We start from the raw sequence: 27,161 nt of genomic DNA, 5'->3' as shown, positions 1-27,161 counted from the left end.
AAAAGTTCCCGGCCTATCGGCTCTCTCTCCTGTGGAGGTGTTGAAATTATTCTGCACACCAAGTTGTTCCAAAACTTCAGGACAATTCTGCTCTTCTTTTGGAAGCCAGAGGAAGAACCTTTTTAACGATGGCAGCTCAGAGACCCTTTTCAGGGTTAGTCGCGCACCCGCAATAGCAGTACTGCCTCAGCCACTCATACGTGTCTTCGTCGGCAAAGTTTAGTCGTAACATTTTACGGTATACACCTACCGAATCAAAGCAAAGCTCAATGTCTTGCAAGAATGCAGTCCTTACAGTTACGAGGAGTTTCCTCCTAAGCTGTTCCCACTGCTCAGTATCGTAACCAGATAGATTAGATACAAGACCCATTCATCGGCTTCAATAGCCTTGGCTGCAAATGAAGGCCTACCCGTTGCCCTCTTTGCTGTATTTTGTGTCGAAGAGTTGACGTCGTCCGAGGACCGCTGCCGCTCGGTTTCTCCTTAGCCGCAGGCGCCCCGAACGATCATTTTCCCTCAATCTTGACACAGCCCGTGGGTAGTAGTAGTTTGCCCGGAGGCGGCTTACCCGGAGGCGGTTTGCCCGCAGGCTGTGTGCCATCCGTGGACAGGTGTTTACCCATGGGAAAGACTTTAACCTCAGCAGGTAGCGTCGATTGGAGCCTGTGGTCAGGAGTGCTGACAGAAGAGGTCTGCTTCGGCTCGTGCGTTGAGGACTGGGTCCTAATTAGATTGGTGCCCACCTGATTAAGTAGAGAATCGGTGTCTAGACTCTAGGTCAAGACCCTCGGCAAGGTAATCACACCTTGGCTTGGGGTTTTGGTTACTGCTTGGCTTCAGGTGTCACCTCTCGTTTCCTGGAGGATCTTGCTTACTGAACTCCCTCACCACGACAAGGTAGGTGATCGTCGAGGGAGAAAAAGAAAAAGAAAAGAAAACAGTTTTATTTATTCTCTCAGGAAGGGATTGGGGATTAGGAGCTAGGGATTGATACTAAGGATGGGTAGGTTTTATGAATTGGGAGTAATTACTGGTGTAGAAGACTACTCTACCTTGGGGATCGGTAAGGTGGTTTTGAGATTGTAGGGATAATAGAAGTTGAGCGAACAGATGAGTACGAAAAAGATTGTCTGCAGCGTTCACAACCTGCGTCTGGCCTGACGGAGGAGGACAGCGTCGAAACGGAGATTTTGGCGGGAATCGTATAGGATTTGGTTTGAAGATATATATGTGGAACGGTTCTTCTTGTCGATCTTGAAGCACTGGCGGATAATCCTCCGTTCTCTCAGGCGTCGCCTCTCTATTTGGGACGATGAACCATGGGACCAAAAGGTGATGCCAAAAGTGAAGAAAGGTCTGATAAGCTGTTTATAACAGAACAACTTAATTGTTTGGGGCATTGGGGCGGTATATTTTAGGATGGGATACAGGGATTTTCAGGCACTATTTGTACGGTTCAGTAACTTCGAATATGCGATACGTGAGAAAGCCGGGAGTTCATGATCACCCCTGGGTAGGTGACTTCTCTGTGGGAATGGATGGATTTTTAGGGAAAGGACAGCGATTTCTCTCCCTTTTTTTGGCGTGATCCTCATGTTACTGCGAAACACAATTGTTTCCCACTTTTGGGAATTAAGGAATAATTTCCAACAGGGAAAGTATCTATTAAGCTCGTACAAATAGGAACTCAGACGAGCTTCGCCAAGGAAAATATGTTTAGTAGATGTGTAAAGGATCATGTCATCGACCGAGTGGTTAGATCGGTGTGCGAACTGGAATTCGAGAAGTGTGCAATTGGAGTCACAATGCTCATCGAAAATGGAATTAATGGTCCGCTCGAATTTCTTGGCGGAGGACGAAAGGATGGGGATAGACCTGTAGCTATCAGGATCATTATATATTATTATACGGGCATTCTTCAGATCAGTGGGAAAATGGGCGTTGAGGAAGGCAGTGGTTGATAATTGAGGCAAGGATGGTGGAAATTCATGGAACACATTTTTTTAGGACAATTTATGGAATTTTGCTAGGACTTACCAATTTCTTGTTTTTCGACGCCACGATTGACGCCTTGACCATGTTGGGTGTGACAAAATGGTTGGTCGGACGTTCTCCTGGCGATCCGGGTAATTGAGGAGATGATTGAAGAGATTTTGTTTAGTTTGGGTCCGGTCCTAAGATGGGATCGATTGAAGCCGGGAAATTGATTTGTTGACCTTTGGTTTCGAAAATTTAGTCGTGGATGTGCAATATGCAATGGTGTTCTTGAAGGAAGTGCTTTGCTAGAATGTTAGCCTTTTCAGGTATGGAGATGGTATGGGGTAGGATTGAGGTTTTTTGGGTTGTTTTGCCTAGGCGAGGATAAGTTTTTCTGATAGTCGATATATTAGGTTGAGATTGGTTGGCGGATTAACCTATCAAGGCTGCGGATTTCTTCACTGAGGTGAGAAGACTACGGAGAATATATATTTCTAAATAGTCTCCGCGGAAGGGTCTTTTTGAATTTAATATCGCCCAGGATATCATTGAGAAGAGAGATGAGGTTGCGGTAGTTGAGGGGACGAGTTGGAATCATTCCATTGCATACTCGTTGAATTACTTCTGTGTACTAGCGAACTTTTCGGTCGATGGTGTCGTTAAATACTATACTGTTGGATGTAGGCAGTAATGAATCAAGTTTGGACTTAAGGATCCTGTTAATGAGCTTCCAGTTCGCCTTCTGTTAATCCGGGACTGAGGGTGGTGGGACGGATGGCTTTTTCACGAAGTTTAATATCAGGGATTACAGCGTCGTGGTCGCTAATGCCGGGACGGTATCCAAGGAAGGATATATATTTGGATGGGAATTATCAGTCATATTACTGCTGACGATTAAATCATCCAGATATGAATGATAGTAACCTTTATGGAAGGTGGAAAGAGCTGGGCTAAAGGGGGACAGATTTATGGTTGGATAGGTGTTTGTTAGGAAATGGGGCAGGGTCTGATGAGTTTTTCTCTGCCGAATAAAACCGCAAATAAAATTTGTTGATTCATTTGTTAAGTAGTTAATTCTAAGCATACCTCTTAAGAATAGGGCACGAAGGCAGTTTTTGCGAAGACGATGAATAGATTGTCAGCCAGAAAGGTACTTTTATGTTCGTCGAAGAGTCTTGTACAACGATATTTTCAATCGGTGTCGTGTGATATTCTACTAACTACTAAGGTCTACTCACTCAAAAAGAAGTAACTAATTGATTAGAGGCACCATTCTTCCCTGTCTTAATATCTTGTCCTTTTTCTTACGAGCGTCCCTTGCCCAAAACTGAGAGAAATCGAATGCACTCCTCTTGGCCAGCCTGCCTATAGCCCTGACTAATCGTCCTGCGACGATTTCAGAACAGTGTGATAGTAAAGATGTTTGTAAGCATTCAATAATTGCGCATTAGTCCAATATTTGGCACCACATACCTCTGAGATTTAGACAAAGTAAGCTGCGTTCAATTCACAGCGAGAACATAGTCTCTCTTTTTTCTCCAGACGGCTCCCCCATATTAATTACTTTCGATAGTTGAACAATGTCGCTGTCCTCGGTTCGAATCCCAGTCGTCATGAATGTCTGAGCTCGTCTTTGTGTTTGTCCCACTGCATTAAGTGTGATATGACTGGTAACGAAACTGAAGCACAGTCTCGCTGAAATAAAATTGGGAAGAAAGACAACTACAACAATAAAGGCAAGGAATTGATGCCTTATACAGGAGTGGACTGGAAACATGGATAGTAAAGCAAATTATGCCTATCTTTTAAATAACAAAAAACATCTTTTATTTTTAAATTTGAACAAAAAAGTATGTTCAAGGTCTACAAATCAGGGCAGCAACTTCCTACAATTTCAGCCGCAAATATCTGAGGCCACATATTCCATGAAACCTACGAGGCACGTCCAGAAAGTAAGTGTGCTGGGGCTCTCACAGTCTAGAGAATGGCGTTTAAACATGTTGGCAGATATTTTGACAGTACTGTTCAATTCGAGACTAGAATGTCGAAAACTCTTGACCCAGGATCATTTATTGCGAGAAGTGTCGATCCAATCTCTCGCCAAGTGTGAAATCCACGCCGTCATCTACCACTTCCGTGAAGGAAGCCACTCCCGTTGAGATTTTATAACTGTTCATGTGGGTTGCCCAATAGACGTCTGAAACCAAAAGGCAGTCTCAACAGTGGCGTCACCTTTTCCTCCGCCAAAAAATTCAAAACCGCCATTTCAGCAAAAAAAAATATGGCCTGCGTATTTTGGGACCATAAAGGTATAATTTTGATTGACATGGGGGAGGGAGGGCACCATCAACGCGACAAGATACTGTGAGAGGAAGGGGTAGGTTGGCAAAGGGAGCCTACCCGTTGCACGAGAATTCCAGATTTCACATGGGCAACGGCACAAAACCGTTCCTGGACAATTTTGGATAGGACGTTTTGAACCACCCCTGCATTTGCCTGATTTGCCGTCTTCGAATTTGTTCCCTTTTCCTGAAGGTGCAGGTGAGTACAAAACGGCTTCAAGCGAACGAGCAAGTGAAGGAAGAGGTGGAGAAGTGGGTGAAAGGAGTGGCAAGAAACTTTCACGAGGAGGCATGAAAAAATTGGTCCGCCGGTTTCATAACCTGCCTCGAGATGGATGGCGTTTATGTTAAAAAGAAATTCCGTATGTACAAATGTAACCACATAGTTTTTTTTTTAAATAAAGTTTTTTGAAGTCTAGACAAGATGAATACACTTACTTTCCAAATTTACCTCGTACATGAAGAGTTACACCCTCAATTTCGATGATTAATACATCCACCATTCACCTTAGAGTATCTAAGAAAGCGTGGACTATTTTGTGAGGCTCTCTTCCAGCGCACACTACAAACTCAGAAACAACCACATTCACCAAACCCGGGGGGTAGGTAAAGAATTCACTATAAGCCCGCTATAAACGCTCTCAGCAATAAGGTCGTTGCAGTAGGCCTTTAATGAGATGTTTTTTTATTACAACCCCACAATTTTCATGCAAATCATCTTCGGAAGAATCACGTTCACCAGCGCACACATAGAGATGGTTGCATCGATAGGGAAGGACGTTATGGAATTTTGATGATGATACAAACTCCAAACTCATTGTAAAGTCTTATGAGAGTGGCAAAGGCATCTAGAGGTATTGTTCGGCTTCTCCCAATGCCTCGCCGTCATCTTCAAGGCTTATTACACATGTCTCTTGTAAAATGACTCAGGCCGGGGAATTCTTTAAAGTCGACCGACGACGTCATGAAAAATTCTTTTATTTACATGCGGGTTTATTATGGTGGCTGTAAACCTGCTGGAATATTTTATGAGTTTGTCTGTGTTTTGTGGGTTAGACGCCAGGCTCTAATTGACCCCAAATCGGATGCACACTGTTAAAAATTGATTGTTGGTTGGGCAAACAAGTTCATTGAGAATTAAAACTAGGTAAAGCCCAAATTGGAAGGGACGAAGATTTTTTATTCTAGTTTTCGTCGTACATATATGTGGTCCTTTGGTTCCATAATGTAGCAGCATGGTTACTCAAATTTGCACCCCCACTATATCTATAAATAGGGCTACCTCTGCTCGTTCATTTCCTAATACTAATTTCCCTAGTTGCAATTTATGTTTTTTTAGACGGATACAAGTTAATTAATGCGATAGTCCTCGATCGCTAAAAAAATTGGATGTCGTTGAACCTGACATTCTTTATCGCTGGACGTCGGCCAGGCATTAGAGATGATTCTTTTGCTGGCGAAGGTGGTGGTGGTGGTGGTAATTCCGGTGATTGCTTTATTTCAATTGTTATAGCGATTGGCTTGGTTTTGCATTTGGAACAGGGTCTACCAATGATAGTGAATGTAAGGCAACCCCCGATTATGGTAAGTCTTCCGTACGTCACCATTTGGTGTATGCTGGTTTCAACTCGTATCAATTGAATCTCGCTGATGTTATTTATATGGAGATCATTCGTCATCTCGATTGAGAGTATTTCCTGATACGCCTTGGTTACCGGAGATGGCTGCAACATCGCGGGCAGTACCCTTATTGCTGTAGCTTCACGGTTAATAAAAGTCCTTCCATTAACTGTTAGGATGGTGTTGAGAATTTTTATTAGGAAGGTACCATTCAGTTTGTGAACTATTCCACCTGCATGGTTTGAACCAGACTGAGCAAAAGTCCCAGGACATCAAGGGAAGCCGTGAGGGATTTAGGTACAATACCTGTAGCTGGCAATATTATGAGAACCACCCGCGCGAGACGCCAAATTTCTTTGATTTCCCGAGCCAATTGCTCATAGTTCACCTTTTTCTTATTAAAATCGATTCAATGTCTGTCTGTCAGACGCCCTTTTCTCCAAAACGGCTGAACCGATCCGAGCGAAATTTAGTGGAAAGATGGGAACTATGAAATCCCACGCATACAGCGGGTGACATAAATTTAGGTGATGATTAAAGGGGGGCTCCCCATACATGCAAAGGGGGGATTTAAAAATTTTTCTCACCACCGGATATAGTCGCGTAGGGTATCAAATGAAAGGTCTCGATTAGTACTTTCCGAAGTAGTTTTGGTGTGAATTGCAAAGTGCATGAGTAAGGAGTCAAAATGTGCGCACTTAAAGTAAAACAGAACTTAATTTCGGAAACTGCCCAACCCAAAAATCCGAAAAAAGAATCAGGGGGATGCGCTCAGATGAAATCTAGGCCTCAAAATATGTCCCATTCCGATATCTGCCCAAATAAACTTACTAATAGAATATTACCAACTTTTAGAAATTTACTGAAAAAACCCCTTAAGTTCATCCTTGGTGTACTAAATTATTGCACCGACATAGAGGACAGCCTCACGCATATACAACGCGTCAAAGTCATAGCAGTTCAAACAAATTTGGTGGAAAGGTGGGAACTATGAACGCGCACGCATACAGTGAGTTACATTCAAATTTAAGGAGAGGCCCCATAAATGCAAAAGGGGGCTGTACATTTTTTTTCCACAAAATATGGGGTATCAAATGAAAGGTCTCGGTTAGTACTTTCCAAAGCTGGTTTTAGTTTTGGAATTTGTTGGAAAGGCGGGGAGTTCGGGGGATCGAAAATAATCATTTATTTAATGGGACCATGGGGCTTAACCGAAAAAAGTCCTTGTTAGCACTGATGAAGGGGACAAGTGGTTCCCGAAATATCGGTATTTGCAAAATAAAAGTCAACACTAGAGAATAGGAAAAACGAGTTTTATAATAATCCGTCCGGTTTCTTGGGGACGATACAAACTGGTCAAGGTTTAATCATAGTTTTCGTCCTCCTCGTTCATATCCTTCTCGTACTGTTCTTCTGGGACTTCGATATCTTGGTCAGGTTCTGTATAATAAACCATTTCTACTTTAGGTGTTTGATGGTGTCTCTGAGAAAGTTGTTGAGGGAATTTTTGTAGCCATCGTTGGTTCTATGGTTTATTAGCATAGTTCACAGCGTGAACCCTTATCGACTGATCGACGTCAATAGCAGCTGGGCCTCGTGGTAGCCGAAGAGGTGGTCTATTATAGTTATTTTCATGCTGGGGTTGTTGGTTAGCTTGTGAGTGGGAACGTGGATGTTGAGGAATCCGAGGGTTGTGAAGCAATTTCGGGTGGAATTCGCGTCTGGGTGCCGGAATTGAAACTGGTCTAGCAGGATTTACCATTACCCTTCTTGGTGGAATTGGAGGTGTAGTGATATTAAGTGGTTTTCGAGGATGGAAATTCGAACTATTCGCGTATTGGGGGCGGTAGTCCATATTTTCTAGCTTAATGCACAAATGCAGAGCCTATGGTAGATCCACTGGTACACAAATACTTAATAATCTTGGTAAATCGTCTCTTAGCCCCCTAACAAAGGTATCTAGCGATTTTTCACCATATGACTGTGTCATAATATTCATTGCATCCTGACTAATATCGATTGAATCTAGTTTATTCAGGATGAGGGACAGATGGTTATACACTTTTTGGTAGAACTAGGAAATGGTATTTTCACCTTATACCAATGTACGCATCTGATATTCGAGAGTACCCAGATCTTTCTTATCCGCGTAATGGAGAGTACTTAAAGATTTTAGCCCAATTCAAGGGAGTGTTGTAGGACTTGAACGAGTTTGAAAGATTCTTGAAAGATTCAAGAGCATGTATGAGAGTTTCATAAAAGTCCAACTGTCGGGGGTTGATAAATTCGTTGAAGGCAATTTTGACAGCCTCTTCATTACTAAATTTTTTTTCCGCCAAAAAATGATCCAAATGTTTGAAAAAGTAGTAGTCGATTGGCGAAAGGTCCGGTGAATATGGTGGATGAGGCAGAGTCTCATACTGCAATTCGTTCAACTTTTGAACCGTTGTTCTGGAAACATGAGGTCGTGCATTGTCATCGTATCACACCATCTCTGTTGACTAATCTCGGCCGTTGAATACTGAACTTTTGGTGGATTTCCTCGAGTTGGGCACAGTATTTCTGTGCATTTATGGGTTCTCCTGGTGCCAAAAAACAATAGTCGATAACTCCAGCTGTAGACCACCAAACAGTCACCATTACTTTCTTCGAATGGAGGCTCGGTTTCGGAATATGCTTCGGTGGCTCATCAGCATCTAGTCATTGTACTGATCGGCGACGATTGTCGTATAATATCCACTTTTCATCACATGCCACTATTCTGTGCAAAAAGGGATCGCTTCTTTTGCGGGAGAGTAAAGAAGTGCAAATTTCCATTCGAAGCGCCATGTTTTGCTCCGTAAGGGCATGCGGAACCCATTTGTCCAGCTTTTTCACCTTTCCAAGTTGTCGCAAGTGCCGGGAAACTGTCGAATAGTGTACGCCCTGTTTCTCTGCAATGTCCCTCACAGACTGACGTGTGTCGGATCCGACTAGCAAACGCAACTCGTCGTTGTCAATCGATGGTCCTGGATGTCCACGTGGCTCACTTTGAAGGTTTACATCGCCTGACCGAAATTTTTCGAACCACCGCCGTGTGGTTCGTTCGCTTACCGTATCAGCTCCAAATGCGCTGTTAATGTTCCTGGTCACTTCTGCTGCGTTATGACCGAGTTTGAACTCATACAAAAAAAGTATACGTTCTCGGCTCCTTTTCATCCTTTTTAAGGTTTCGTTTGTAAAACAAAACCTTATTAAAAGCGGTTCAATGTCTGTCTTTCTTTTTTTTTTTAAGGAGGTGGAAATCTTCAAAAAACACTGGTCGGGGCACGCCAGAGTGTGGGATTTTTACCCACTAAAACCACCCCCGACTGCCCTCCTACCCCGTGGAACCACCTTTAGGTATTACATCACGGGGCGGAGTTAGCTTACTTTAGCTAGATCTCCTTCCGTCTTCCCGCGGGGTTTGTAACCGCGCCTTTCTCACTTCTTCTACTTTTCGCAGTTTCTCCTGGATTACTGCGATCATAGAATTGATCGCATCCCAGTCTTCCTGGCAAGCTACCATTCTCCGGACAAAATTTTCCGGTGATAGTACTTCCCCTAGAGTTTCCTTCTTTCTTTCACGAACCTAGGACATTGGAAGAATACGTGCGCTGAGTCCTCTGGGACCCCGTCGCAGTTTGAACAATTAGGGGAAGTGTCCAATTTAAATCTGTACAGGTATTGACGGTATCCTCCATGGCCGGTGAGAAACTGGGTGAGATTATAATTGATCTCCCCATGCTTTCTCTTCAGCCACTCCCTGATGGAAGTGATCAACCTGTAAGTCCAACGACCCTTTTCTGACTGGTCCCACCGCTGTTGCCATCTACTTATGGATCCCTCTCTTTCGGCTTTTTTCACCTGCGATAAGGGAGAGATGGACCTGGTGTTATAAATGTGCATCATTTCGGTTGTCAGGATGTCAGTTGGCATCATTCCCGAGATGACGAACGCTGCATCGCCTGAGACGGTCCTGAAGGCAGAACACACCCTTAAGGTTGTTCTTCTGTAAACCGTACTCAGTTTATAAGCATTGCCTAAAACCTGCAGCGCGTTTCCCCAAATTGGGACTGCATACAACATGATAGAACTCACCACCCTGGCTATGAGCAGCCTGCAAGTATGTCGCGGTCCTCCTACGTTCGGCATCATCCTTCCGAGAGCCATACTCATGGTGGATGTTTTTTTACAAGTATGATCTATGTGCTGCTTAAAATTGAGTTTTCCGTCTATCATCACCCCCAGGTATTTGATGGCCGGCTTGGAAGTGATGATACGATTCCCGATTCTAATGCAGGCATAATTTCTTTTGCGGCGTTTAGTGATGAGGACCGCTTCCGTCTTTTCCTCCGCGAGTGCCAGTCCAGCACTCTCTAGCCAAGCCTTAACAACACTGATTGCTTCGCTTGAATACAACTCAGCATCCTCGAGATGCTTTGCGACAACAACCAGTGCTATGTCATCGGCGTAACCTACCACCGTGGCCTCCTCCGGAACCGGAAAGTTATCATTGTACATGATGTTCTACAGTAGTGGGCCCAGTACAGAGCCCTGTGGGACACCCGCGGAGACAACATACTCCTTGGGCCCATCATCAGTACTATACCACAATGTTCGTTCATGCAAATAGCTGTCTATAATAGCGGCGAGGTAGGTGGGAACTTCGTATAAGGTTCAAATTGGCCGAGTTGAATGCATTCCTCACATCCAGGGTGACGACCACACAATATTTGCTGGTACAACCCTTCCGTGAATTGCATTTTCGGCCAAGCCAGTAACCATTTTTATGGCATCAATGGTTGATCTGGCTTTACGGAATTCATACTGCCTGTCTGAAAGGCCCCCTTGGCTCTCGACGACTGGGAGTAGTCTATTATAAATAACCCGCTCCAACATTTTCCCCATAGTATCCAGAAGACATATGGGTCTATAGGAGGACGGTTCCCCTGGCGGTTTGCCAGCCTTAGGCCGCAACACCAGCTTCTGCCGCTTTCACGGTGCTGGAAAGATACCCTCGGACATGCACGTTTCTAACTGCTCCGCGAACATATCCGGTCTACATTTGAGGGTAAGTTTGAGCGCCTTATTCGGTATGCCGTCCAGACCCGGGGCTTTGCTGTCGCCTATTCGACTGCAGATCTCCAGCAGCTCCTCCCTGGTGACTGGTGGAATCGGCGTTACATTCAGAGGGCGCTGGACAGTATCAGTACCCCCCTTTTGCTGGGGAAATAATCCCTGGATCATTTTCAACTATGCTATTGTGGGCACATGATCTGCGGAGACGATCGGCCTCTGAATTGTCCTGTCACAATTTTATAGGCGCTACCCCACAGATTTATGTCCGCTTCCGAACAGAGCTCCTTGAAACATTCCCTCTTACTCCGCTGGATGCCGAGCTTGAGGTTCTTACGGGCTTCCCTATAAGCATGCTCCTTTTGCCCTTGAGCCGTTCGTCTGGCTCTGTGGCACTTTTCTCAGAAACGGCTATACGGATTGACACGAAATTTGGTGAGAAGATGGGACCTGTGGACCCCCAGACATGCAGTGAGTGATATCCTCCTACGTTGAGATTTAGGGGGGGGGGGGTCCCCATACATATAAAAGGAGGGTGTAAAAATTGTTTTCACCAAATATAGTCATGTGGGGTATCAAATGAAAGGTCTCGATTAGTACATTTCGGAGCTGGTCCTAGTTTTGTGATTTGTTAAAAAGGCGGGGAGTGGGAGGGGTGCAAAGTGATGATTTCTTTAACGGAGCCATTCTCAGCAACTACCCAACCGAAAAATCTGGAAAAAATTTTGAAGCTGCCTCTATACGGTGCTCAGGACTCAAAATACTCTCCATATCGATATCTATTCAAATTAAGTTAATAATAGTATATTACCATATTTTTGGGAAAATTGAGTAAAACCCCCCTTAAGTTATAAAAGTTGGTAGTAGTGTAAAATATAATATGAAGCATATTATCTCCAAGTTTGATCAAAATCATACTACTAGTAACAAAGTTACAGTAGTTCAAAGTTGACTTTACCGTGTAAATTTACAACCCGAAGTACTAAATCTGATATGCTAAATGCATATTCTTAACAGGCTACGTACAAATGGGATAGTTCTACACTCAAATGTACTCACATAAGAAACAAACAAAACCTTTCATACCTGAAGTGCCCAGCTTCCGGTTTCCCGACTTGTTTTCCTTTTTATTCACTGTTTTCATAAGGATAGTCAAAACTGAAATGACTCCTTGATTAAATGTAGGAGTATTTATACTTCATCATCCGACACGAGCAGTGCCAACTGGTGGTGGTTTGATACCACAAAATCGCAACTAACTTCACTTGATTGCGAAATCGGCCATTTCATGTGCAACAACATAATATATCTATAAATAGGGCTACTTCTGCTCCTTCATTTCCTAATGCTACTTTCCCTAGTTGCAATTTACGCTTTTTTTAGACGTACACATCCTTAGGCAAACAAATTTCTCTAGTCTTCTCCCTCCACTAGCTCCTTCTCTGAATATATTGTCCTCATTTCCTTTATACTTTCGAACCTAATCTTCTTACAAACAAACAAGCAAACAAAATAAGTTTATTCTTTTAATGCTCCCAAAACAACACTATAAATTCCATCATATTATATATGTGGATATGACCGTGCGTGCTGTTATCCACGCACGTGCTGCCTATTCTTTTCCAACTAGAATCCTTAAATTATATCTCGGAACCAAACGAGATATTTACGGAGAGGGCCACAGACGCGGCAAGCGCGTCATAGCAAACAAATATCTCACGTATCCGGAAATCCTAGAGGCAATGAATTATCTGATGAGCTATAAATCTAAAGATTCACAACGATCAGTTGTTAAAGATGTTAGTTTTGTTTTTAAGATGGAATACGGGAACGCAACGCGAAGGATGATGGGGGCCGATTCATTTATCCTCGGTTTGCTTGGAATTTCGTGCTTTCATCTGAAATGGAAAAGTGACAAAACTTTTCAAAATGATGTTTAATGGACTCAAGTGGGTGGAAATAGACTTGAGTTGGTTTTGTTTATTTATCTATTTCGGAGCATTGATTTACTTGAGATACACAACTTTTTGCTATTCTTTTCCTATGCTTCTTGATTTATCGTCCCAACAGATGACTCCGCAGGATATTTGTATGTCTCTGGACATATCGCGTGCAAAGCCGTTTTCAAAGTGCCAATCCTACGCTAGCCGCGCAAAAGACCATTCATCCCTAACTAAAATGCAATTAACACCCACTGAGCGATTCCTTTTGGTGACTTTTTTCAGTCGGGATATTTTCTATTAATAAAATTTCACCCTGAGAGCATCCCTGCCGTGCGGGTCATTGCATCGTCACCAGCCGACTGCTCGTCCGTCTGCTGCATCCGTCCCAGGACGTACACAAGAAAATTATAAACTTCTTGAGGGCATGAATAATATTTTTTTCATCTTTCTTGGTCCAAAAGTTGATTTCACCGCAGCATCTTTTGCTTGATTTCCGCCATCATCTATCAAGATCGCCCTTCATAGTAGAGTCCATGTTTTTTCGTTCGCATTTTTTCTGCCTTCATCTCAGCCTTCTTCCTTTTCGATAAAAAACTTCTTTGAAGTGTGTTTTACTTTTAAGTTAAGTAGTTTTATATAGTTTTTATCTGAAATGCCTTAATGGATATTACGGGAAGGAATTCTCGTTTTGGGGGAAATAGTTGAGATTTTTTCGTTGGGCTATTCTAAAATACTGCCGCCATCGGTTTTAAGGGACTACGTGAAGGAGCCTGGACTAGGGAGGAATGTGTATAGAAGAAGTCCGGAAGCGAAGTTGTGCGTCGACAGGAGAAACCACATTGCCCAACAGAAGCCAAATGGCTCATTGTCGGATGCTGCTCTCTCACATAAAGTTCAGAAGTAGCCCACTTAACTTTGTGCATAGTTTTTGCCGAAATGAAATTTCTCAACTATCTGAAACTTCCGTGCAGTGTATGGAATCAAGATTTTTGATTTCTGTAAGAGATGACGATGACCGGAAGATTTGTTTTGTAAAGGAATTGCAGTGGCAGAAAGTTTTTCGTATGTCGTGTGCATTTTATCTTAACTTTGGAGGAGTTCCTTCTAGTTTTTGTTTACCACATAATATATGAAAAAAGCGGATTTCCAATGAAACAAGAGCGGGCACTTTTGTGCGCAGATCAATATCCTTCTCGGTATTAAATTGGAGCTATACACCCTGACCCAATGTTCAACAGTAAGAAGCTTCTGACGCAAATAATGATTCATAAATTGAGTATGACCAGGTTAACCAGAGTCAGGCTAGGGGGGAAACTATATCAATATTCAAAAGGAATGGCTAATTTGACCATTCGCAGTCTTACACTACTAGTCCGGCTTCAAATAATGAGTTCTTTGAATACCCGCGACCCTTGTTCGCCAGGATGTCGAATGGGACCATGCCTGCTTCGTCTGATGCTGTACAGTAAGCGCACGACGTTCGCAATGCGCTCAATCGGTATGGACCTTCAATTTGCTTCCAACTTCAAAAACGATGTCCAGACTGGAGCTGCATAAAGCAAGATGGAACTGACAACTCTAGATATAAGGAGCCGACGGCTTTGCCTAAGACCACCTATATTTGGTAATATTCTTCCCAACAATGTAGCCACCTGGAAGCTTTGGTTGCTAAATTTTCAAAATGGGACTTGAAATTCAGCCTTTAGTTCAACCAACCATGACTCCTAGGCTGCGACTGTATAATGTGCACACCAATCCTGATCGTTATGATAAAAACTACCTCATTTTTATGCTCTGCGAACATCAGACCAGCTTCCTCTAGCTAAGACCTGATTTAAAAAATTGCCTCGTTCGCGAGTACCTCGACCTCATCAATATCTTGTGCCACGATAGTCACTCCAATGTCGTCTGCGAAGCCAATGATTGTCACTCTTGTGGGCAATTGCAACTTTAAAATTCCGTCATACATTATTATCCACAGGAGAGGACCGAGGACTGATCCTTGTGGAATCCCACAGGCTATTCCACACGTCTTAGGTTCATCGTCCTAATGGTAATATGAGATCCTTTCCCGAAGAAATTCCATGACTATATACACCAGGCATTTAGAAGCGCCCAATTTGGCTAAAGCCGCAATTATTTTGCTCTAATTTGCCGTGTTGAAGGCATTCTTCACGACAGGAGTAACTACGCACAAGATTTATTGGCCTCCATTCCTTTTTCCGCAATTTCCGTCACCGTGCTGATCGCATTGGCCGTAGATCTTGCCTTTCGGAATACGAACTGTCTGTCCGAGAGAAAACCCTCCTTGTCTGTGATTGGTACAAGCCTATCGAAGATGACCCTAGCGAAAAGTTTGCCGATGCGTTTAGCAGACATATAGGCCTATAAGACGAAGGATCATCCAAAGGTTTATATTAGCACAAGCTTCTGTTTCCTCCACTTTTCCGCGAAAATCCCATCATTGAAGCACGTCGTAAATGTTTCAGCAAACCACCTTGGAACTGTTTCGACGCCCACCGTCAGTGCTTTATTCGGAATGCCGTCTAAACCTGGGGCTTTATTTTTGGCAATTTTCTTCGCGGCTTCCAGAACTTCTTTAGTGGTTACCTCGGAAGTTTCATCGGAATCTATCTAGACAGTGGGTAAGTTCAATTCACTTGAAACTTGTGGGAAGGGATTACTAATGATTTCCTGCAGCAAATCAGGGTTGGTGATCGGCGGTGAGAGCTTACCCTTGATTGACGCCATAACTGCCTGGTATTCATCTCTCCTTGGGTCAAAGTCCGCTTTCTTGCATAATATCTTGAAGTGTTCAGTTTTATTTTTAGAGATGGCTGCTTGTAGTTCTTTCCTCGGTTGTCCAACTCCTCAAACTCTTGCCGGGTTCTTATACGCTGGCTGTGTCTCCTGGCTTTGAGGCAAACTTTACGAAGTTCTTCGATTTCGGCATTCCACCAAAAGTTGGGTGTTCATTTCTTGAATACCGTTCGGCGGGGCATGGAAGCATCGCAAGTTTTCGTATCTTTTCAAGAACCTGCGTTACCTTTTCTTCTGCATTTCTCACTGGCATCGCTTCCTGCATTTCCTCGAACATTTGCTTGTCAAGTTTTTTGGATGTCCAACCCGATACTGCAGTTTTATTGATTCGTACGCTCTATCTGGAAGATGGTCACTGTGCGTATATTCCTCGCTCACCCACCATTAGAAATCCTTAGATAATGTAACGCTAACAAACGTAAGGTCTATTACCGATCTCATATCCCGTCTCCAAAAAGTATTCACGCCGCCAGTATTTGCCATTCAGGCGTATAAATACTTCGAGCAATATGCGGCCTCTAACATTTATTTCGCGACTACCCCAATCTTCGGCCCAAGCACTACCTATTATTATTGGATTGTGGCGGCTTCCTTTAGAAGCTAATTTTTCCACCATCAGTACGAATTCATCTACTGTGAAGCTCGGCGCAGCCTAGCAGCTGAACATGTGAATGCCGCCTACCTTAGCTAGTGTGAATCCGTCTTCTGAAATTGAGAGACCAGTAGCTTACTCCAAACTACAATTTTATTTTATGGTGTATATATATATTTCGGGAGCAACATACCCCCTTCATCAGTACAAAGGTACTGAAAACAATTGCGATTATACGGTTCTTTTTATACTTTATACTTCAAGTCTGGCGCCTACTCCTAAGATGTCATGTTCGTTGAAAAAGGAAGTAAGACGGCTTAATGAGTAAGAAGTTTGTGGTGGTGGTAGCAAATTCGGTCCTTGAAGTCCTCTCATTGGATAACTAGGGAAAAGCATCATAAGGTCTACTTCCTATCCCTTTGCTTCAGTATGCGAGGTAAACTAAGCTGGCCTAGATCTTGGTCTCTAGAACTATGTGATTCACAGTAACCTACGAAAAATGTTCCCCTTTTAGATTAAGAGCTGTGACCTTTCGCTCACTATCACTCCTTAGTGTAAGGTTTTAACGTAGTTGTCCTCATTCCCGCTGAATTTGTCGTTTCCGCGCCACTCTTTCAAGTTAAGCCCGGCCTATACAAGTGGTTTTTAACCATTCCGGGAGACTGTTGCAGCCGGTCATGATATCGTCGACATTGCAATTTTGTCATGCGTATGAATAACTAGCCTGCCCTCTTTGGGCCAAATTTTCCAAACACTTATTTGGCAGATATACAGCTGATCGCGTACCTTATAAATGATACTGACTTTATGCCTTCTTCCGGGCTGCGCCTTCGGAGCATTAGTAGTAATTTCCTGTGCCCAGGACAAAGTTTGATTGGTAGTACTTTTTCTCTATGTCTGCTATACCCACGTATCTAGGCAGTCTGAACCGTAGCAAACTGGCGAACAGTCTCACCTGAATGGTGGAAATCATCAGCGATATGCTATTTCGTGGGACGTGCGAAGTGTTTTTAGAAGACGTATCGAAGACAACTCTAATGTTTGCTGACATACTGTCAGGCCTTCAGGAAATGATCGAGAAGGTAATATCGTGGTCGAGAAATACCTGCAACGTCCTGCTTGTGACCCAGTTTCAAATACTCATCCATGGATTTTGTGTACTCTTGATTTAGTTCAGGATGACGTGATAGCTCGCACTCGGGGGAATAGAAACTTAGGAGAAGCATGTTTTTGAACTTGCATTGAATGCCTGGATCAGTACTAAAAGGCAGTGCAACTTGACACCGTCCCTTGGCAGTCTGCTTAGTTCATCGTCCAAAAATGTACCTAGGATTGCTTTTTTTTGACGAGAAAAGCTGGTAACTACGGGGCATGTTATCCAGTTTCCAAAAAGGTTTCACTTGTTCAGAAAGATTAACTTCCTTAATTTCGATTTCTGGTATTGCATTGTTGCTGGTCCTTCCACCAACTGTTCCTGGCATTAAACAACCTAGCGCGGTGTTTTAAAGGAGAGGGAGATTGCCTTATAGCTTAATTTGTCCGATCGCTAGAAGCGGATGAGAAATTTCTACGCCGTGCTCACCTCGAATTCCCTCGAAGATTGTAATGAAATTATACTGGAAAATAGGAACGCATCTACCCTAGTTGACAAAGCTGTTGCTACTCTGCTCAGTCAACGGAAGGTCCTTTCGATTCCATTCTGGTAGGATGTTTATTTGTAATCCGAAATCTGAGATAGTTCGACAGTTAATCCGGTTATCATTGATGCCTTGTGAGCTTGCAAATACTGAGCTTAGCATCATGTAGAAAACCACTAGCCGCAGCTTTCTTATTGCTGAGGCAATTGCTTTGCTAAGTTTCTCAATGCGGATGTCATTCCTTTTCTGATGCTTGATGACTAGCGTTCTCTATCGTGATGTGGTTTCAATAAGGCTCTGGCCCTTCGTGCATGCGGAAGAGTATTGTGCTTTTTAGTAAAAGGCTTGCAAGGCCCCTTAGGGCAGATCTTAGCGGTATAGTCAGGTTGAAGATAGCTGACGGATCTAAAATATTTTTGAATTATTTTCAGTTCGTCTCCAAATCCAACTCGAGGAAGCACTGACAGGAGAAAATTGGATGCATGGCGTTACAGATTATGCAATTAGGCTCGTCAGGCACCACTATGGAGATTTTAGTCGGGGTCCGTCGGGACGATTAAATTTCACAACATCAAAAAGGTTGATTGGGTTTTATTAGGCACTAATCTGCTCGGAGCTCTGGAAACAGTGTGACAGACATTTTAGCAAGGATTTGTTCGGGGCGGAGCACCAAATCAACAAGTGTTCCCATGCATTTCTAGTTGCTGTAGACGCTGGCAGGAATACTCCAGAGATTTTCGCTGTGCTTGACTCTTGCTACAGTTGAGGTTGATGCGTTGAACTTCCTTCATGGAGTTGATTAGCAAAAACTATGGTTTTCACTGCCATCTAGGGTTGCCAATATTTAAATTATGGTCTTTCTCTGATTTGCTAGCGTCTTTTGTTTCACCTTGGCATTGGTACCACGTAAATGCAGGTTACGAAACTCAGTGCTATCCGACTGAAGTTTAGATATGGGAAGCGGAATATCCTTCAACAACCGGAATTTTTCGAATGACCCGTTCCAGCACGGCTACTCGTGGTTAGTTTACTTGTGATAATTTCATCTCAAATCGCGAGGAGAAACTCTTTAAGCTTGGACCAAATAGTGACATACAAAATACCCAGAGTTTTCAAACAGGACTCACTACCCTGGTATGAACATCAATCGTGCTTTTGTCATAGACTGACTCTTACAATAAATGCCTATCATCATCATCATCAACGGCGCAACAACCGGTATCCGGTCTAGGCCTGCCTTAATAAGGAACTCCAGACATCCCGGTTTTGCGCCGAGGTCCACCAATTCGATATCCCTAAAAGCTGTCTGGCGTCCTGGCCCACGCCATCGCTCCATCTTAGGCAGGGTCTGCCTCGTCTTCTTTTCCTACCATAGATATTGCCCTTATAGACTTTCCGGGTAGGATCATCTTCATCCATACGGATTAAGTGACCCGCCCACCGTAACCTATTGAGCCGGATTTTATCCACAACCGGACGGTCATGGTATCGCTCATAGATTTCGTCATTGTGTTGGCTACGGAATCGTCCATCCTCATGTAGGGGGCCAAAAATTCTTCGGAGGATTCTTCTCTCGAACGCGGCCAAGAGTTCGCAATTTTTCTTGCTAAGAACCCAAGTTTCCGAGGAATACATGAGGACTGGCAAGATCATAGTCTTGTACAGTAAGAGCTTTGACCCTATGGTGAGACGTTTCGAGCGGAACAGTCTTTGTAAGCTGAAATAGGCTCTGTTGGCTGAAAACAACCGTGCGCGGATTTCATCATCGTAGTTGTTATCGGTTGTGATTTTCGACCCTAGATAGGAGAAATTGTCAACGGTCTCAAAGTTGTATTCTCCTATCCTTATTCTTCTTCGTGTTTGTGTTTGACCAGTGCGGTTTGATGTTGTTGGTTGATTCGTCTTCGGTGCTGACGTTGCCACCATATATTTGGTCTTGCCTTCATTGATGTGCAGCCCAAGATCTCGCGCCGCCTGCTCGATCTGGATGAAGGCAGTTTGTACGTCTCGGGTGGTTCTTCCCATGATGTCGATATCGTCAGCATAGGCCAGTAGTTGGGTGGACTTGAAGAGGATCGTACCTCTTGCATTCACCTCAGCATCACGGATCACTTTCTCGAGGGCCAGGTTAAAGAGGACGCATGATAGCGCATCCCCTTGTCGTAGACCGTTGTTGATGTCGAATGGTCTTGAGAGTGATCCTGCTGCTTTTATCTGGCCTCGCACATTGGTCAGGGTCAGCCTAGTCAGTCTTATTAATTTCGTCGGGATACCGAATTCTCTCATGGCCGTGTGCAGTTTTACCCTGGCTATGCTATCATAGGCGGCTTTAAAGTCGATGAACAGATGGTGCAACTGTTGTCCATATTCCAACAGTTTTTCCATCGCCTGCCGCAGAGAGAAAATCTGATCTGTTGCTGATTTGCCTGGAGTGAAGCCTCTTTGGTATGGACCAATGATGTTCTGGGCGTATGGGGCTATCCGGGCTAGCAAGATAGTGGAGAATATCTTATAGATGGTACTCAGCAACGTGATACCTCTATAATTGCTGCACTGTGTGATATCTCCCTTTTTATGTATGAGACAGATTATGCCCCGTTGCCAATCGTCAGGCATTGATTCGCCGTCCCATACCTTGAGCACAAGTTGATGAACCACTTGGTGTAACTGGTCGCCTCCATATTTAACCAATTCGGCTGTAATTCCATCGGCTCCTGGCGACTTATGATTTTTTAGCCGATGAATTGCACGGACTGTTTCTCCTAAACTTGGTGGTGGCAGTATTTGTCCGTCGTCTTCAGTTGGCGGGACCTCCAACTCGCCGATGTTCTGGTTGTTCAGTAGCTCATCAAAGTACTCAACCCATCGCTCCAATATGCCCATTCTGTCGGAAATCAGATTTCCCTCTTTGTCTCGGCAGGATGAGCATCGAGGTGTATAAGGCTTCATCCTGCTGACTTGTTGGTAAAACTTCCGCGCCTGGTGCCTATGTTATCGGAAAATTCTGTTCGATCTTTTGAACGTTCCTGTATACACTTTCAATCAACCAAATAATCGGAGGGAAAGTATCCCTCAAAGAAATTTACATATTCCAAATTGAATGCATACGAACCGCATCAATTTCTTCAATGATAAAAGTCGTAACTTCTATTACGCAGAAATGCAGGCCAACATTGATTTCATGGTTCATTCTGAGCACATGTAAGTTGATTCCGAACAATCAATTTTAAGCGATAAAACTCCAATTGATCACGTTGTAATATGTGCGGGTCACTAATGATCACGATTATGATGTGTTTATCAATTCGAGTGAATCTGTAGTCAGCGTCATTTTTTGGAAATATCAGATGAACTGTGTATCACAGAGTCAACTATTCATATTCACATCGTGAAAATATAACTGATCCTGCCATGAACGACCCCGCCGTACTTCGAATTGTTCTTTAGACATCTATCTATCTATCTATCTTGAAAATAATTTGAATTTTCTTCGTATCTGTGACGTGTTGAAGGTCACATTAATATTCAGAAAGATACAGTTTTGACACGGTTGGCAAGTCCCCACACTTTTCAGCTTTTAAGGAACGGGTTACAATGTAGCAGGAGAGAATGTGACCTTCTTTTCCTATGGGGCTCCAGGATGCGTTCGGAGTAATTTCTGAGTCCGTCTGAAACTCGAAAATACGGTGACTGATCATGTTGCAGCCGCTTAGCAGCCGCTGGAGCTGTACTGGCCGTCGGTTGTAAATCCGGGGTTGGAATTGAAACTTCCAATATGCAAGACCTAGGCAACTTCAATTCACCGATTGCCCCTTTCCGTTTATGTCAAGTACAAGATATTCATTGCTACGATGGGAGATGATGTGATAAGGACCCTCATATGGAGGCTGCAAAGACGTTTTAATCTTATTCCCTCGACAAAAACGTGACCGCTTTCGGGAAGGTTTTTGAAAATGAGCTGTAGAAGTAGGCTGAATTTCTTATTCTCTCCCTGTGTTTATCGGGGAAGATAAAAGCTTTGGGGGAGCGGGGCCAACCATCGACCATATCACTTGCCACCATGTAGTGCACGGTTGTCCCTGTCCTTTTAAAGCCGATGAGTTTGACAAGACACTGAAAAATGGTGCTATCGAACTGTGAACCATCATCACTTGAGATGGTGACTGGGGGAATCAAAGCGCGAAATCTATATCGCCTAGATAGTATCATATAAGAGTATCCGCGCTACTTAGGAAGCAGTCCGACTATATCAATGTCTACGTTATTAAAACGGAAATCTGGAATATCAAATTTTCCTATTTGAGGTTTTCAGGGCTGAGAAATCTTAGTGCATTGACAAACCAGACAAACCCGGGCCCATTGTGCGGTATTCTGGAGGATCACCCGCTCTCAGCTTTACAAGTTTCAGGTTCGAGCTGGTTTGAAAAAGGCGTTTCGGCTCTATGTCGCCGCCCTTGGGTTCCAGTTAAGTAACTGCGACCGGGGGACTTCAATGGCCTGGACACGGGGCAGTGCATCCTCTGGATCATTGCCTCCAAAGTGACGTGATCGATATTAGTGATGAATTAACTAATATATTCGAGTTGACGTTCTACTCAGAGAAATGATTTTGAAGTTTTGGTTTGCAAAGCATAAACGAGCGGCTTGTGATCCGCCTTCATTCGGAGCGAACGACTTTCGACCAGATAATGAAAGTATCTGAGCGTACTGTAGATGGCTTCAAACTCTGTCGAAAGCTGAGTAATTCTTCTGTCGCTAAATTTCTTAGAGAAGAAACCCAGGTGTTCCCAGTTTTCGACATGAAGCTGTTCGAGGACGGCCCCCATGGTGTGTTCCGAGACATCTGTGCGGATTGCGAGCTCTGCATTCTCCAATCGATGTCTCAGAAGTGCTGCGTTTGCAAATTGCTGCTTGGAAACTTCGACCGTTTATTTCTTCTTTTAGCTCCGGATATCCAAGAGTGGTGCTTGAATCTCGGTGGTTTTGAGCAAATGTGGTCTGTACAGGTTAATCATATCGAGCAACCGCCGCAGTTTAGCAATGGTAATCGACAAAGGAAATTCTTGAATAGCGTTGACTAGTTCCACAAGAGGGTTTGATTCCTTTTGAGTAGCATGACATTCCAAAAAGTCGGCTTCAGGAACGTCTAGAAAACACTTCACTACTTTGATACAAATTGCCGCTTATGCCCTTTAGGTGTTTTTGAAAATAACTAGCTGTCATCGATGAATTTGAAAACTAAGTCAAGATCTCGCAAGCATATGTCAATATAACGTTAGAAGATTTGGTCAGTGTTACGAAGTTCAAACGTCTTCACTTTAATTTTGTAAAAACCCAAAGGGTGTGATGATCCACCAAAATGCACGGCATAAGTCTATCTTCGAAAAGGTTATGCACCCTCGCAGTGTGGTTCGGGATCGTGAAGCTGTGGACATTGTAGTGGTCAAGAATCGTGGTTGCATTAACATCTCGGGAATGGCTGCATGGTCATAACTCTTTGTTGCTCTTGGGGGCTAAAGACCAAGGAGTGCTCGAAGGTTGGCATAAACTGTTGTCAATGTAGGACTTGAAGTATGGCTGGGCTATTTTCAATTCGTGAGGAGAAACACGACGCGCTGTATGGGCTCCTTCAAACCCAAAAGTCAGTGGTAATAGCATCTCTTGAGGGCAAAAAGTGAGCGGCCACGAAGGTTGAACTGTCCTCTGCTTTGGCTTCAAAATCTTAAGCAGGCAAGCCTAAATTTGAGCGTGTTGAGTCGGTTTACTATTCCTTGCAGAAGATCTGTCTCCGAGGATTTGTTCAAGGGATTTTCCAGATGTGGAATCTTATTGATCGTAAGATAAGTGATTTTGAGCATCTTGTCGGTTGGTCAAGGGTTACAGCGGAACCGATTGTTAAGATACGCCGTATTTTCTCGGGCATCTTTTCCAGAAATAAAATGCGTAGTAGCGCGTCGTACATTCGCCTCCCGCGAAAAAGATAACACATTAAGTGTTCGCTCTTTCAGCGTTTGGTGATGTGCTGGAACTTTGCGGTATCCGTTGAGTGAGAATTTTAATGCATCATCGTGCCTGAACTAGGGACAGTTTTAGGGTGTTTACGGTGTCGAGAACACTTTTCCTGCGCCCAAGCAGAAGAATATCTTGCTAACTTTAGGTTCAGGTTTAGCTATGCTAGCGCCTCAGGTTGGCGCCTTTTGAAATCGAGGTTATGGGATTGTGCTTGCCCGCATGTAGAGGATTCATGCTTATTAAGTTCGGATTGACCTTTGGACCGTCCTTTTTGTCGAATCGGCATATCTATCGAATGTATGGAAATGTGAGTCGTGTGTATTGAAACTTGCACGAAACTTCAAATCGCCTCTAGTGCACATGACGACTTGTACGACCTTAGGATGGTGCTACCCTTATAACTAAAATTATCTAGTCTAGCTTTGTTCTAGCCACGTTAGATATTCCATTGAGTCCAATCTTGTTGTCTATTATCCTTTCGCTGGCGACGTTAATCTTCCTCTCCATATTAGGAATATTTTTAATGGTTATGCGCTTACAATTCTATCTATCATCATTGTCAACGGCGCAACAATCGGTATCTGGTCTAGGGCTGCCTTAAGAAGGAACTCCAGACATCACGGTTTTGCGCCGAGGTTTAACAATTCGGTAAAAAAGCTAAAAACTGTCTGGCGTCCTGGCCTACGCCATCATTCCATCTCAAGTAGGGTCTGCCTCACCTTCTTTGTCTACCGTAGATATTGCCCTTATAGACTTTCCGCGCTGGATCATCCTCATCCATACCGATTAAATGACCCGCCCACCGCAACCTATTAAGCCGAATTTTATCCACAGACGCTCATGGTATCGCTCATAGATTTCGTCGTTAATTAGGCTAAGGAATTGTCCATTCCCATGTAGGAGACAAAAAAATTCCTCTGATTCTTCTCTCAAACGCGGCCAAGAGTTCGCATTTTTTATGCTAAGAGACCATGTTTCCAAGGAATACATGAGGACTGGCAAGAATGTTGTTGGTTGCAAGTTAGCGGAGAATATTTTATAGATGGTACTCAGCAACGTGATAGCTCTAATTGCTGCACTTCGTGATATCTCCCTTTTTGTGTCTGGAATAGTTAATGCCTCGTTGGCAGACGTCAGTCATCCATTCGCTGTCCCACACCTTGAGCATTCGCTGGGGTTGTCTTCTCTCCGAGATTATTAAAAACCTGTCCAGCAAAATTAATGGAGCTATTAGATGCGAGCTGAATGCCGTCTACAAGAAGCTTCTCAATTCCCTGTTTTTTCAATAATTAATCGACTGGTTGGAAGGAAAAAATCTTCTCTCAACGTCAAGTACTCCCCGATAAAAATAGGAAATCTCGAGTTCCACTCCCCTGAGGAAAAAATATCTGCCTGCTTAGACTACTTCAGCCACTTATTCGGAGCCAATTCGCCCGCGGATACCATCTAAATCTCGGCAGTCGCCACTACTGTCAACGATAAAAATTTGAGTTGGGAAGGTTCTTACCTTTGCCCTTTCTTTCCCAACCGTCCGGCTGATATAGTCAGAATCGGTCAGTGAACGTTTCGCCATCCTCTTTAACAACTGGTGAAATAACGGGCACCTCCCTGTATCCTGGAAATCAGCCCTCCTAATAACAATTCCTAAGAGGGGTTGCTCTGGCGATCTCAAAGCTATGAACCCTACCTCTCTTCTATCCAATATTGGAAAAATGTTCGAATGCATCCTACTAATTCACCACAATAGGTACTACTACTCTATCATTCCGCTTAATCCATTTGGCTTCGAAAACTTCAGATCCACCATACAAGCAAATCCTTTCCTGCATGAGCACATCCTCAATCGTCTGGGAAATAGGCAATGCACCGTAGCCTGCGCCCGAGACCTTGAAATGACATTCGATTCAGTCTGAAAAGAAGACTTGCTTTTCAAGCTAATCCAGTCTAATGCCCCTTCTCCTATTTGGAATACTGGTAGACTTCCTCTCCAACAGAACTTGTCACGTGGGCTTCAACGAACTTCGCCCCATCGACTTCCCTGTCGACTCAGGAGTCCCACAGGGGTCCATCCTAGGCCCGAAACTTTTTAACATCTTTCTCCATGATATTCCCCTGCCCAAGCTTTTCCCCTACGCCCGCCGTTTCTCCTCAACGTCAACGGCCCTCCCGCATCAGGAGAGATCCACCAAATACCCGGGAACCTCTCCCAACAACAAACTTAAATCCCATGTCAGATCATCTATAGCCAAAGTTTCTAAGGCCTCAACTGCCTTACAAAACCTCCTTTCCTCGCGGGTCCTGCTTCCTACCACTAAAACCTGACTTGGTGGTAAAACTTACGCACCTGGTGCGGTTGTTCCCTGTATGTTTCGAGTTCACAGACCTGTTGATTCTACCAGGTTTCCTTTTCCGTCTGTGAAGTCGCTTCTCCGCTCGACGGACTTCGAGATAAGTCCCCGTGCGTGCCAGCGTTCGTTGAGAATGCAACATTACTCGGTATGCAGCATTCTTCCGTTCCATTGCTAGCTCATATTTATCGTCAAGCCAGCCGTTCCGACTCCTTTTGCGGCTGGGGCCAAGTACTTTTGTGGCGTATTTATGATAAATCAGGTGATTATGAAGATCATTTGTTGATGCTTCATCTCCAGAATCTCTGTTGACTGCGGTTATTGCGGCTTCCACTTCCCCCTTATAGGTGTTGCGAAGGGCTGTGCTGTAAATTGCTTCAGTGTTAAGTTTACCTGATTGTCAGAGGGGATTACAGGTGTTGTTATTATTCGAGCCCGGAGCCCCATGCCAACGAGATGGTCATTCGAGTCCATCTTTTCCAAGTAGCCGGTCCCTCACCAACGCAACTCCTGCAACATTATTACATCTATTCTATATTGGGGTACCGACTAGCTGCTTGGCAGCTCCTTCTCTGCGCGTTATTCCGTTTACGTGGCTGGGTTCGTAGTTTTGTTATAAGTCCAGTCCAAGGCTCCTGTTGTAGCTTCATCACAAGCTGTTTTTCATGTAGGGTTGGTTGCCAGCCCTACCCAATCTCCAACCTGGAGGACCAGTTGATACAATTTGTCCCGTTTTTAGAGGCGAGAGACTCGCCTTCATCCTTCTCTGTCTG

General features: G+C 43.8%; 1 protein-coding gene across 2 annotated transcripts in view; it reads left to right on the top strand.

Annotated features, from left to right (window-relative positions):
- LOC119661125 (netrin receptor unc-5) overlaps nt 1-27,161 on the top strand; it is a 219,442-nt gene that overhangs the window by 74,886 nt on the left and 117,395 nt on the right. The window lies entirely within an intron of this gene.

Source organism: Hermetia illucens, chromosome 1 (assembly GCF_905115235.1).
Source record: "Hermetia illucens chromosome 1, iHerIll2.2.curated.20191125, whole genome shotgun sequence".
Lineage (NCBI taxonomy): Eukaryota > Metazoa > Arthropoda > Insecta > Diptera > Stratiomyidae > Hermetia > Hermetia illucens.
Note: the sequence above shows the minus strand (reverse complement) of the source record. Positions and strands in the feature narration are given on the sequence as shown.